The sequence below is a fragment of the Panthera pardus genome, unplaced genomic scaffold (assembly GCF_024362965.1).
Source record: "Panthera pardus isolate Hobbes unplaced genomic scaffold, ASM2436296v1 HiC_scaffold_6, whole genome shotgun sequence".
Taxonomy (NCBI): domain Eukaryota; kingdom Metazoa; phylum Chordata; class Mammalia; order Carnivora; family Felidae; genus Panthera; species Panthera pardus.
The window spans coordinates 30,683,921-30,698,197 of NW_026526991.1; positions in this window are offsets into that span (position 1 = coordinate 30,683,921).

The window sequence follows — 14,277 nt, forward strand, 5'->3', positions numbered from 1 at the left end:
GGAGTGAGCAATGTTGTGGTATTCCCACAGATTCTAGATGGTGACCCTCTCACTACATCGGTGAGACTGGGGGCAAGTGAGAGTGATACAGACAAGCAGTCAAGTCCAGGAGACTTGGAGCTATATTCTTTCTAGAATACATACCTCTTTTTTTCTCCCTCAAGTTCTTACAAGATTTTTTTAAGTTTATTTATTTCTTTTGAGAGAGAGAGAGCACAGGTAGCGGAGGAACAGAGAGAGAGAGACAGAGACAGAGAGAGACAGAATCCCAAGCAGGCTCCACACTGTCAGTGCAGAGCTCAACATAGGACCTGAACTCCCGGATGCTCAGCCAAGTGAGTCACCCAGGCACCCTAATCTTCCTTAACTTCTAAGCCAACTTTTTCTCAGGAGGGAAATTCTCTTTCCTTTTGCAAAGTAGTCTTGTCATGGTCCTTGGGCATTTTCAGATCAGCTAAGATCATTCATGTGTGTCCTGAGCATTTTTAGATAGCTGAGATGACTCCTCCCCTCCCCAACAATAAAATAATTTTCAGGCTATATTTTCGTTTTTTACCCTATGGGACATTTTGTTCATCTCTTCCTTTGGTGCTTTATCAGCAGCAATACTCTTTTTTTCCCATTCATTTGGTGAAGTTATTTTTTGTTTTGTTTTTGTTTTTTTCCAGTAGCAATTGGAGTAGGTAAGACAGGTAGATTATATGATCTCTTGCCTCCCTGAAGTGACCTTGAAAAAGCTTGAAAATCATAGTTTGAGGAACATTCCAGGGAAGAAAATTCATTCTTGCCAGTTCTCCCGTGAGGAGTAAATAGAAACGTAAGCAGTTAAATGATCAGTGTTCTAACTAAGCTTTGTTAATCTCTTCCCAAGGTAAAGTACGTACATTTATTTTTTATATAACGTTTTCCTGATTTTTCGTTCAAGAACAAAAGATCTGTAGTCTGAGCAGCTGGGTCACTTCCTCCCACTATTCTGTCCTTGGAGACATTTGGCCCATTAAAGGGAGCCCACGGATTCCATTTCAACAGATGCATCTCACATTTATTCAGGATATAAGTGATAGGGTGACTCATTGTATTGCTAATACAATTACAGTCTTTGTTGTTTAAGAATTATATCTTGATTCCACATAGGCAAAGAGATTTATCATTGTACTCTGTTGTAAGAAAAGGCTCAAAGGACAATATATGTGAAACAATGTCAGAGAAACTGGAATGCTCTTACTTGGGAATAAAATGCAGTCTGTCATTTGCCTCACAGCCTTAGGTGAATGCATATAGAATGTGGGCTTCCTGAAATTCAGTAAAAAGTCATGGATTTGTAACTTTGGAAAACCTATCATGAGGTGCTCTGGACAGCTGGTTGCTGGGAAATAAAAAAGAGGGAAAGAACTCTTATATTTTACACAAATTCTCTATGTAAGTAAAAGGTTCTGACAAGTACAGTATTTGAATTTTACTTGTGATCACCTTTGGGACAAGATATACATAAATGTAAATTCTCCAAAGAAAATTTTTGAAAGGACTTGATTACTAAGCTGTTCCTTCTTCAAAAATGTCTGTCCCCTCTACTTTTTTTTTTCTTTTGTGCTACTTTCAGCTTCTAGTTTGTGTAAGGTTTCTTCTAGCAGGAAGAGTGAGCAGACTGGAATAGGACAGCTGTTTACTCTTCCTGAAACTCCTTTCCTGGGGTTCAAAAGTACACTCAGGTAGTGATAGAAAAGAAAGTACTACCTCATTGGTGGGTTTGTCACTGATCAGTAGGGAAAATATTCTTGCAATTTTTCTCTAAGATCTGAATTTGGAAATCATTTAAGATGTGAATGTGAGTCTCAGCTCAGCTACCTATTAATTAGATGGTCCAAAGCAAATTGTTCTAACCCTTATTAAGAGAAAGTTTCCATACAATGGAGATATAATAGTACCTATCTCATAAGATTATCAAAGGATTCTGAATGATGTCACTGGCACATACATAACATGAAGTAAATGTTATGTATTCTGCTTGTTATACTATCAGGCCTGATTTGTAGCTAAATACATGAGAGTTATGAACTATTTGGAAATCAGCTTCAGTTAATTGATCAAGAAAGGACTGGGAAAAGGTTTTGACATATGGCCTATTCTTTGATTACTGGTAGCCAAGTATCTTCAAATCTGAGGAACTATATTATGTTCATAGGATTGGGTTTTGTTTAAGGTCATATTGAATATGACTTGATTGAACCATGAGCAGAGAATAAGATCATGTCATAGGTAAAATGAATTAGGAGGAAGTAAGAGAACTCTTGAATTGAGATGGGCAAAATGCTGGTCTTTTGTGTGCAAGAGGCAGGATTGTGTAACAGAAAGATATATATTTTGGAACTAGAGGGAACTGAGATCAAATTTCCATTCCAAGAGCTACTAGTTGTGTAAATTTGAGACAAATGTTTTCATTTTTTCTTTCCTGTTATATGTGGCTAAACATATTTTCTTTGAATCACTGAAAAGATTGAATGGATAGCCCATTTAAAAATACTTAATACCATGATTGGCATACACTAATTTCTCAAAAAAAATAGTTCTATTTTCCTTCCCTGTTCTCTTCCTTTTAATGATGGATAAAGCTATGATTTCATACTAATTCTAAATTTAGCTCATACACTATCCTGAAAAGTGTTTTCTCTACTGGATCATGATCAGCTTTGGTCATTCCTGAAGAGTCCTCCCTCCTGCTGGCTTTGTTTGCGTAAGCTTGGCAGAGCCTATGTTAACTAAGTTTCAGAGGAAGGCAAATTGTTGCCTCAAATAAATTTCTAAGTGATGTCATATAATTCTACCTAGAACTGCATTGGTTAAGGAAGTCTTTTCAATAACACCACGTAAGTGGCACAAAAACAGACACTCAGATCACTGGAACAGAATAGAGAACCCAGAAATGGACCCACAAACGTATGGTCAACTAATCTTTGAGAAAGCAGGAAAGAATATCCAATGGAATACAGACAGTCTCTTCAGCAAATGGTGCTGGGAAAACTGGACAACAACATGCAGAAAAATGAACCTGGACCACTATCTTACACCACACACAAAAAATAAACCCCAAATGGATGAAATACCTAAATGTGAGACAGGAAGCCATCCAAATCCTCGAGGAGAAAGCAGGCAAAAACCTCTTTGACCTCAGCTGCAGCAACTTCTTACTCAACATGTCTCCAGAGGCAAGGGAAACCAAAGCAAAAATGAACTACTGGGACCTCATCAAAATAAAAAGCTTCTGCACAGTGAAGGAAACAGTCAGCAAAACTCAAAGGCAACCTACAGAATGGGAGAAGATATTTGCAAATGACATATCAGATAAAAGGTTAGTATCCAAAGTCTATAAAGAACTTATCAAACTCAACACCCCAAAAACAAATAATCCAATGAAGAAATGGGCAAAAGACATGAATAGACACTTCTCCAAGGACGACAACCAGATGGCCAACTGACACATGAAAAAATGCTCAACATCACTCATAATCCGGGAAATACAAATCCAAACCACAACGAGATACCAGCTCACGCCTGTCAGAATGGCTAACATTAACAACTCAGGCAACAACAGATGTTGGTGAGGATGTGGAGAAAGAGGATCTCTTTTGCACTGCTGGTGGGAATGCAAACTGGTGCAGCCACTCTGGAAAACAGTATGGAGGTTCCTCAAAAAATTAAAAATAGAACTACCCTATGACCCAGCAATTGCACTACTAGGTATTTATCCAAGGGATACAGGTATGCTGTTTCGAATGGGCACATGCACACCAATGTCTATAGCGGCACTATCAACAATAGCCAAAGAATGGAAAGAGCTCAAATGTCCATCAATGGATGAATGGGTAAAGAAGATGTGGTATATATATGCAATGGGGTATTACTCGGCAATCAAAAAGAATGAAATCTTGCCATTTGCAACTATGTGGATGGAACTAGAAGGTATTATGCTAAACAAAATTAGTTAGAGAAAGACAAATATCATATGACTTCACTCATATGAGGACTTTAAGATACAAAACAGATGAACATAAGGGAAGGGAAGCAAAAATAATATAAAAACAGGGAGGGCGACAAAACCTAAGAGATTCTTAAATATGGAGAACAGAGGGTTACTGGAGGGGTTGTGGGAGAGGGGATGGGCTAAATGGGTAAGGAGCATTAAGGAATCTACTCCTCAAATTATTGTTGTGCCATATGCTAACTAACTTCAAAGTAAAATAAAAATATAAATTAAAAAAAAATAACACCATGTAGGTAAACCTGTATGTGTAAATTCCCAGTGACAGCCAGCTTGGGTTCTTTTTGAAAGTAGATGAAGCATAAATCATGAATTAATAACATACTCTGACAGTGAAGGTGCTTCTGCATCTGGCTCCATAGGCATGGCTAATAGAAGTTAGATCACAGTTTCAAAAAATTAGTAAACTTTGGCTGTTCCTTCCTTTCCCTCTCAGTTCAGGTAACTTTACATGTTCTAGAGCAGGGATTGACACATTACAGTCTGTAGGTCTGCTGCCTGCTTTTAAAAGAAACTTTTATTGGTGCACGGACACACGCTCATTGACACATCGCCCATGACTCCTTTTAGCCTACCAAGGAAGAGCTAAAAAATTGTGACAAAGACTAACATTTGGCCTGTGAAGCCAAAAGTATTAACTATCTAACCTTTTACAAGCAAAGTTTGCTGACCCCTGTTGTAAACAATTTGAAAAATATGTGTTGGCCTATGCTTAGGTTCTCTTTAGATGAGGCCTGGCTTCTAGAATAGCCAACAGTAGGCCTGTGACAAATGTCAACTGAATTAAATACCTACAAAGCATTATTGCTGCAAACTGTTATTAGCAATTCTTGGTGTAATGTGACATAAATATTTGCTTTTTCTACTTGTTTAATTTGTTTGTACTGAACATTTAAGAGTGAACTTTATTGTTGGGGTGCCCTGCGTGGCTCAGTTGGTTAAGTGTCCTATTGTGGCTCAGGTCCTGATCTCGCAGTCCGTGAGATTGAGCCCCGAGGTGGACTCTGTACTGATGGTGCGGAGCCTGCTTGGGATTCTTCCCTCACCCCTCTAAACAAACAAACAAACAAACAAACAAACAAACAAACAAACAAACGTTAAAAAGTAAGAGTGATCTTTATTGTTAAAGAAGTGTTGGTATTACTGAAAATGGATACCTTCATGAATCTAGTTAGGGCAAAGGAGGGGTGAAAACATTACAGCTAGAAATTACCGGGGCACCTGGGTGGCTCAGTCGGTTGGGCATCCGACTTCGGCTCAGGTCACCATCTCGAGGTCCATGAGTTCAAGCCCCTGACGCGTCAGGCTCTGTGCCGGCCGCTCAGAGCCTGGAGCCTGTTTCAGATTCTGTGTCTCCCTCTCTCTCTGACCCTCCCCCGTTCATGCTCTGTCTCTCTGTCTCAAAAATAAATAAACGTTAAAAAAAATTTTTTTTAGAAATGACCAAGGTCCACCCAACTGGTGTCAGGGCACTCTGAAGAATTTCTCATGAATAGAAATCCATCTACTTTTTTTCTGCTAGCAAACCTTGAAGCCTTCCTCTCCTTCTTATATCCAAACATCTCATTTTCCCTAGGATTAGCATGACTCTTGCCCAGTCCTTTTCACAATATTGTGGCAAAGAAATGGAAAAACTATTCAAGTAGAAAAATTATACCAACTTGTATAATTTAGTTAGGTCAGTGCACTTAAAATGTCACACATCTGTAGTTTCGTTGAATGATTTTATTTATCCAGCAGGAGCTCCAGCCTCTGTTCTAATGGGGCTTTTGCTGCTTACTGTACCTGGCCAGAGCTGTCTGTGTGACTCTTTGAATGCAGTTGAACCCTCTCCTGAGCCTGGGAGTGTGGGAACCAGTACCTGGCCAGAGCTGAGCCTAGACCACCCACTCATTTCACACACCCATTAAACGGTTATCATATGATGCTACATTACTCCTCCTGTTGACCTTGCCCTGAATGGCTGCGTGTCGAATTACTAATTATCCCTACAGCTTTGCTACATAAATGACATTTAATTTCCACCTCCGCTTTTGGAAGCCACACTGCTCAGATAGCCACAATCTCAGATGCTTGCTGTTGCTTGCAGGACTGGGGGATGATATCTACCACCACTGGTAGCCATTACTACCAAGACATGTTTTCTTAAGTATAAAACAATAGGTAATGAAAAAGAAGAAGAAGAAGAAGAGGAAGAAGAAGAAGAAAGAGAAAAAAAAGAAAAAGAAAAAGAAAAAGAAAAAGAAAAAGAAAAAGAAAAAGAAATAGAAAAAGAAAAAGAGAAAGAAAAAGGTCCCTGAATTTGTCATGAAATTTGCACTGTTCTTTACCATTCTCGTTTCATTCCTGGTCGACATTGGACCCTTGCCTATGCTGTATGGAAATAACAAGCCACCATCTGGGGGTTTCATCATCTTACTCTGCAGCAGGAGTGTCTCTAAGGATTATGCTTTGCCTACTTGGCAAGGAAATCCTGCTTTAGCTTCAGTGATTAGGAAACGTAGGCAGTGATTTCCCTCAGTCTAGACCCCAAAGGCTAGCTCAGACAGACATAGGAATTCCCATGAAAACCTTCTAGACTGCAGGCCATTATTTACCTTATGTTGTTGTAATATTTTTGCTAGGTTATTGCTAAGGACGATTTTGCAATTATTTTAATTAAAAATGACCTATTAATCTGGAATTACCAAGTGCTAAAATCTCAGTCATACTTGAAGACAAAAACTCTAGAGTTAGGTCAGACAGGAGTAGGTGATGATGGTGGGGTGAAAGAAGAATTAGAAGGCTGATAATCATTATTTTGATTTAAGTATAGGATTATTTCTGTGTTAAAATTATTTGTAGCCATCAGAAAATAGTGAGGTATAGGGACCTCTCACCAAAGGCTAACTTCAAAAGGTTTTGATTTTAAAATCAGAACCCAGGTTTAATTGATTCTTTTGTCGATCAACACTAAAATCAAGACAAGGGTCTTAAACTAAGTTATGTTTGCTGTTGTATTATGTATTTAAATAGAACTTGTATTGGTGAATTTCTTAGTTGGCTTTCAAAGGGCTGACATATATTTACCCACACCAAAAAATAAACAAAAAAAGTTTGTTTTTATCAATATGTAGGATAGTATTACTTCATGCATTTCTTCCTTAAATATTTATGGGGCATCTGTCTCATACCAGGAACTGTGCTAGGCATTGAGAATATAACAGTGAGAAAAATAGACTCAGTTCCCACCTCGTGAGGTTATAGTACCCTTTGAGATATGATAAGTTAAATTAGAATGGATGTAAATTCACATATCTAGCAAATAGCAAACACCCTCCAGCTTAAGACTATCAATTATCTACCTTATTGCAATTTCAGCAGCACTTTTTTTCCTGCCAATTTCTTTTCGAATTAGGAAATAACTTTGTTTTTTGGAGAAGATGGAAAACTTTAAAATATTTTCTGTTTGGAAATACACTTCCCATCATTAGCTTTTTTTTTTTTTTACTTATTTTTTTAAGATTGTTTATTTATTTATTGATTGATTGATTGATTGATTGATTGATTTAGAGAGGCTGCAAGAGAGGGAGAGAGAGAATTCCAAGGAAGCTCTGCACTGTCAGTGCAGAGCCTGTTGCGGGGCTCCATCTCATGAACTGTGAGATCATGACCTGAACCAAAGCCAAGAGTCAGACAGATGCTTAACTGACTGAGCCACCCAGGCTCCGTCCCCATCACTAGTTTTTATTTAAAAACTTTTCTATTACTATTTAAGTCGTACTTTCTCCTACTTTTCTGGCCTTATCTCTTACTTCTGGCCTACTCTTCTACCTACTTTTCTGGTCTTATCTTTTACTATCCTCCCCCTCTTGCTCAATGCTCTACTTAAACCCAGCAGCTTTTATTCTACTAAGATGTGCCACCTTCTCCCATCTCTCTGTATTTGCTCACTATGTCTCCTTTGCTCGAGATGTCATTCCTCCAACATTTCCACCTACCCAATCCTACTCATGTCCCAAGAGCCAGCTTTGATGGCATCCCTTCTATGATGATGTGCTTGTGGAGAAGAGTTAAACTCTCTTTGCTCTTCTGAACAATGATAGGAATTTTAAATACTCTTCCATCTAAGCAGTAATGCAGGGAAGACTATAGTATTTGAATATATATATATATATATATATATATATATACACACATATATACGTATATATGTGTATATATATATATATATATATATATATATATATATATATATTCTTTTCTATCGGAGTGTTAGCTTACAGAGAGCAAGAATAATATCTGTTTCATGTCCGTGAAGACATGGCATAAGTATTTCTTCAGAACTTTCTCTGTGTCAGGTGCTATGCAACTCTCTGGGGATATAGATACCCCCTCTCCCTAGCCTTATAATGAGCATTAAACACATGAATGTTATAAATATGGTACTTGGGAGATATCCAATTCATTCTCAAGTACCCTTCAAATCTGACTCAATTCTTGATTTTATGTTGAACTGGAGGTTCCAGGGGCCATAGGGGGCAGACTTATTTAGGAGTTTACACGCTGTTACAGAGTTTATTGTAAGTAGCATATGGCTCCTTGCGGACATCACATGATAGAAATTTGGTCAGATGAACACTGGATCACAAAGAGAGAAGAATTGGACATCTCTTCAAACTAGCAGCTGCATTTGTGAATAATAAGGCCCAGGAGTTCAGCTTTTTCTCTCTCACAGGTGGTCTGGCTGACTTGTTCAGTCAGGCAGTAGAGTGGCAAAGTGGGAAAAGTATAGGCTGCTTTGGTGTTAGGCATAACATCACCCAGAGCTAGAGGGGAAGCTTTGAAGGGTGTCAGCTTCATCTATAAAATAAGAATAGTAATACCTTTCTCAGTGAGGATAAATATAAAGTCTAGACCAGGGTCCATAAACTATGGCCTTTTGGATAAATCGGGCCTGTTGCTTGTTTTGTAAATGAAGTTTTATTGGGAAGCAGGGGCACGCATTCATTGTGTATTGTCTATATATCTGCAATATATCAGCAGAAGTAAATAGTCACAATCAAGACAGTATGGATCACAAAGCCTAAAATATGTACTATCTGGCCCTTTAAAGACAAATTTTGTTGATCCCTGGACTAGAACATAGCCCTGCACCTAGAATACTCAATAAATACTATCACAATTATTCTGTTTCTCACCAGACCTGGGTGAGAGTAGAAAAGAAAGGATGGAGAAGAGTTGGCAAGAGAGGGACTAGGGTGGCCAATGGTGTCTTTCCATTAAATGGAAGCCCAAAGTGTAATTGAACTTGAGTCTATGACTGAAACTTGATAGAGACCTGAAGAGGTAAAATTTCATATTTTTTTCATAATTTAAAACTGTCACTGGTCCAAAACCTTTTTTCCCCCTCCTGGAAAGCGCTATGAGTCACTGTTGAAGTTAATAGTTCATTCTTGATAATGGTTGTTATTGGCAGAGGCCATGAAAATATTCCATCAGAGCACAGTACTGCCATTCCAGGCAGTTTTGCTTGTGTTGGTATTGATTTCAATTAAAACAAGTTATCTGAATCACTGGGCTTCCTGTTGGCCGCTCTCATTGCCCAATGATGCAAATGGAAAGCCTGTTTCAAATCTACAATATCTGGTTACTTACAGGGCCCAGGCAGCTAGGGTATAAACAAAACCCAAGCACCAATCAATGTGGAAGGAAATGATCTTCATTTGTCCTGAATGATGTCATCCATCTTGGGCCTGACAATTTTCTGACAATTATTGACTGTGAGGCCAGGCAAATCTTATGAATTCATCTTATTTCTTATCAGGGCAGGTAGTCAAGCGTATCCCAAAACATTTGATTTGGTTCAATTCCTGTGTACATATCCTTTCACTTCTTTCCTTCTTTTTCCATTATGTCAGCCTCTGTGGGAGGAGTTTGTGTGTTTGCACAAAGCGTAGCATGATGGTGCTCTGTGTCCGTGTGTTTGTTCTGTGGGTGAGCATTCAAATGGCTATTCTCTTCTACCTGTTCACTTATAAGTAGCCTAATTCAGGGATTGGACTCCTTAGTTTCAGGTAATGATTCAGCAGTTTGTATCAGAATGGTGCTTTATAATAGCAAAACAGACATTTGCCATTGCAAAGCTACATAGCACTTGAGGACAAATGTACAGAACATGCTGTGATTTGTGATTTTGTAAATTCACATCTTTGAATCATGGGCATTAAGGCTTGTGTACTGCATCAAGTCACCTAGCTAAAGAGTGAGCCTAGGTCACTGTGGTACAGATTAACTAGCTTTTTCCCCATTGCCTCCCTTTTGGCACTCAGCGAGACTACATTTCCCAGCCTCCTTTGCAGTTAGATGCAGCTTTGTGTCAGAGTTGTGGTCAATGAATCTGGTGGAGGTGATACACACTCCTTCCAGGCCTGGGTCTTAAAACTGTCCTAATTGTGATCCTTTAAGCACTTTCTATCTCACATCTGAATGGAGAGGACTCCAAGGATACAAGAGAGTAATGTGGCAAAGCGGAAGGAGTCTGGGCTCCTGAATGAGTATGTAGGGCAGAACTCTAGCCCCATCCCCTTGCCACTATCAACCCATATTTACACTGTTATGAGAACCCCGCCCCACCCCTCACTACCAAGCCTCAATGGATGTGATGAGAAGAAGACATAAACATTTCTTATGTTAACTTCTTGGTATTCGGGGTTGTTTGTTTTAAAAGTCTAGCTTGACTTTAGTACTGCTGTCATTCTTCTATGTGACATTGCTATTTTTTTTATTCATCATCTTCACAAATGCAGTTATTTTCATGACATATTTAGATATATTTTATGGAATAGATGATATGCTATAAAGGTGTTTGGAAATTTGAGGATTATTTGAGGAAATTTGAGGATTATTCATTGAGAATATGGAGGCTCTTATGTAGTTTTTCCTCCATATCATTCCTGTGTTGGAGGTAACATGTTCAATGTTAAGGTAACAATGAGGGTTTGATATCTTAATTCCATTTTATAAACAAAACTTTTTTTTTTTTTTAAGAAATCTCCACTTTCCCTGGGTGGATTCCCTACTCTATATTAATTGAGCCAACTGTATATGAAACTATCAAACAATTATTGGGTGAAAAATAACAAATGGCATTTTGGTTTTGCTGGGCTGAACATTGGTACATGAGGGGAGGGGCAAGCATGACATTAAGGAGGAAAGTATGAAGAAGTTATTTTGCAGACAAGGAATCTGCAAAAGCTTTCATAGCACTGCAAAAACTTTCAAGCTTTCATACCAGCATGGCCTACATGAGGCTGCGTCTTTAGCCTTAGTCACAGAACAAGGAGATTGCAAAGCGTAGCCTCAAACTATGATGGACACGAACATGAGCAAAAAATAAGCTATTATTGTTAAAAAAATGAAGATCTGGGGGACATTTGTGTCTGCTACTTCATCCAAACTGACTGATACACAAGCACTCAGAGAGTTTAGCTAATTTGCCTAAGATATAAGGGTAATAAGTTCTGGAGCCAAGATTTGAATCTAGGAAGTCTAATTCCAGAACCTATGCTTATAGCCACTGTTGTGTAGGAGGCAGAATTTCCTGGATTTCATGTGCAGGATAGACTGGAAGAAGGAGAGACTAGAGGGGAAAAGACCATTTAGGAACCCTCTAACTACAAGGTTACAAGAATCTGGAAAAGGATGCCTATTTAGGGACTATGATTTATGTAGAGTAGGTGCCTCATAAATAACATTTGAAAAGGTGAATGAATGAGTTTTTCTGACTACAGGTGCCAGTAAGTGTTGCTGTCACCACAACATTCCGAGCAGTCATGTTCTTTACTGTAATTCTTTGCTTAGCCCACACATCATTGCTGGCAGAGCCACTGAGTCACAGCTTCCTTGAGGATGGCTCCCCCCTCCCCCAGGGATGGCTCAGTCTGCACTGTCCAAACAGATGGAGGGCAACCTGCCCTTTCACCAGATCCTCCGTCGACATTGTCACAGCTCTTACCGTCTTTCCCTATCCTCTCCTTTTCAGGTTTGCACTGTCAACTGCAATTTTATTCAATCCTCCTTCATGCTATTTATAATGTCCCAGAAGAAAAGCATCTTGGTGCTGTATTTTTCCTTGCCCTTTCCCTCACCACCACCACCCCCCGACTTTTGTTTTTTAACTAAGGATGGAATGGGGGGGGGTCATTGAAAGATAAAGAAATTCTCCAGTTTTACAAATACATTTCTTTCATTATTTGGTGTCATTTAGGACCTGGGAACACAAGTCCACATTTCCAATCTATATACTACTTGCTGCCTAAGCTCTCATGCTAGAAAAGGATTTGGTAAACTTAATACCCGTGATTGCTCTACGTAGACCTAAGCAAGTCCTATATGTCACTGGCAGTTGGAGAATACAAGGGAAATGGAGAAGAACAGAAGAAGGAATAATGGTAGGACAAGAAGATGGGCTGAGGAAGAAAAAGTGGTGAGACATAAAATATGTCAACCTTTCTAACTTGCACTAAAAGCATACACTATCTCTAAGATGTCCATTTAATGCCATTTCTTTCTTTCTTTCTTTTTTTCTTTCTTTCTTTCTTTCTTTCTTTCTTTCTTTCTTTCTTTCTTTCTTTCTTTCTTTCTTTCTTTCTTTCTTTTTTAAAATTTTTATGATTTATTTATTCTTGAAAGAGAGAGAGAGAAACAGAGTGCTAGCAGGGGAGGAGCAGAGAGGGAGGGAGACACAGAATCCGAAGCAGGCCCCAGGCTCTGAGCTGTCAGTGCAGAGACCGATGTGGGGCTCAGACTCACCAACCGTGAGATCATGACCTGAGCTGAACTTGGATGCTTAACCGACTAAGCCAACCATGTGTTCCCAATGCCATTTATTTTTCTTATTGTGTGGTGGAAACTAATTCCATTTTCTGTGGATATTACTGGTATGATATTCTTGAATATAATTTTTACAGAAATAAATAATTTTGTAAAATATCTGACGCAGACTTGTATAACCAAGATAAATTTATTTATTTTTTAAATTATTATTTCTTATTGAAGTATAGTTGACACATAATGTTACATTAGTTTCAGGTGTGCCACACAGTGATTTGACAAGTCTGTATGTTATTGCTGTGCTCACCACAAGTGTAGCTATCTTCTGTCACCACTAACCAAGACAAATTTAAAATAAAAAAAATGGTGTAGGGGTGCCCAGGTGGCTCAATAGGTTGAGCATCCAACTTCAGCTCAGGTCATGATCTCACAGTTTGTGAGTTCGAGCCCCGTATTGGGTTCTCTGCACAGGGCCTGCTTTGGATCCTCTGTCCGCGCCCCCTCTCCCCCCGCCCCTCCTCCACTCATGCTATCTTTCTCTCTCAAAAAGAAATGAAGATTAAAAAAAAATTAAAAAATGGTTTAATGTGAAAAATCTATTTCTGGTAGATATTATGCCTCTTATAATGTGGTCATCTTATAAATTACAATAATTGACCTGGAAAGAACACTCAGGAAGGGTGAGTGAAGTCTGTGAGATCCCCAAAGCTGTAGTGTCCTAATGAACAACAGCTCTGTTTCACACATGTTTACTGAGTAGCTACTAGATTTAAACCCATGCACTAAGCCCTGGGAATACAATGACGAAAGAAATACAGTCCTGCAGCAAATGGGGGCTTCATACAGTAATTCAAGTAGAAGAGAGGTAGTGTTGGGAATCCTGAGAGCTCCTGGATGATGTGAAGTATGTAGGGTGTCTTGAGTGACTAGAATTTGGTCCTAGAAAAGAAACATTGCAGTCAGGAGAAAGGAAAAGACTCTGAAGAACTATGGATTGTTCAGAGTTGTAGAGCCTAAAATGTGAAGAGGGGGATGGGGAGTGAGGGTGGAAAAGAAAACAAGAAGCCCTTGCTACGTTTAAATGACTATTTAAATATTATATTATTCGATGGCAAGGTCCAGGTTCAAGAATATTTCAGATAAAACTCTAAAAGATTCTTGATAAACTATCAGCATGTTTGAGGGCCTATTCAATGCCACTCTTAGCAAATGGTATTTCTTATATCCTTGCATATAAGTGGTGAGTTTTAGTCATTTAAATATTTACTATCTGTGTAGTGTTTGTACATTAGAAAATACAAGAGAGGAAGTACAAGGGTAGTATATATTTAAATATTAAATAGAAACAACTTCCTATGGATTCAAAGGAAGGAGAAAATGTTTGGAGGTTCAGGGATGTCCATTCCTTCCTGTTGTTCTTCCTCCCT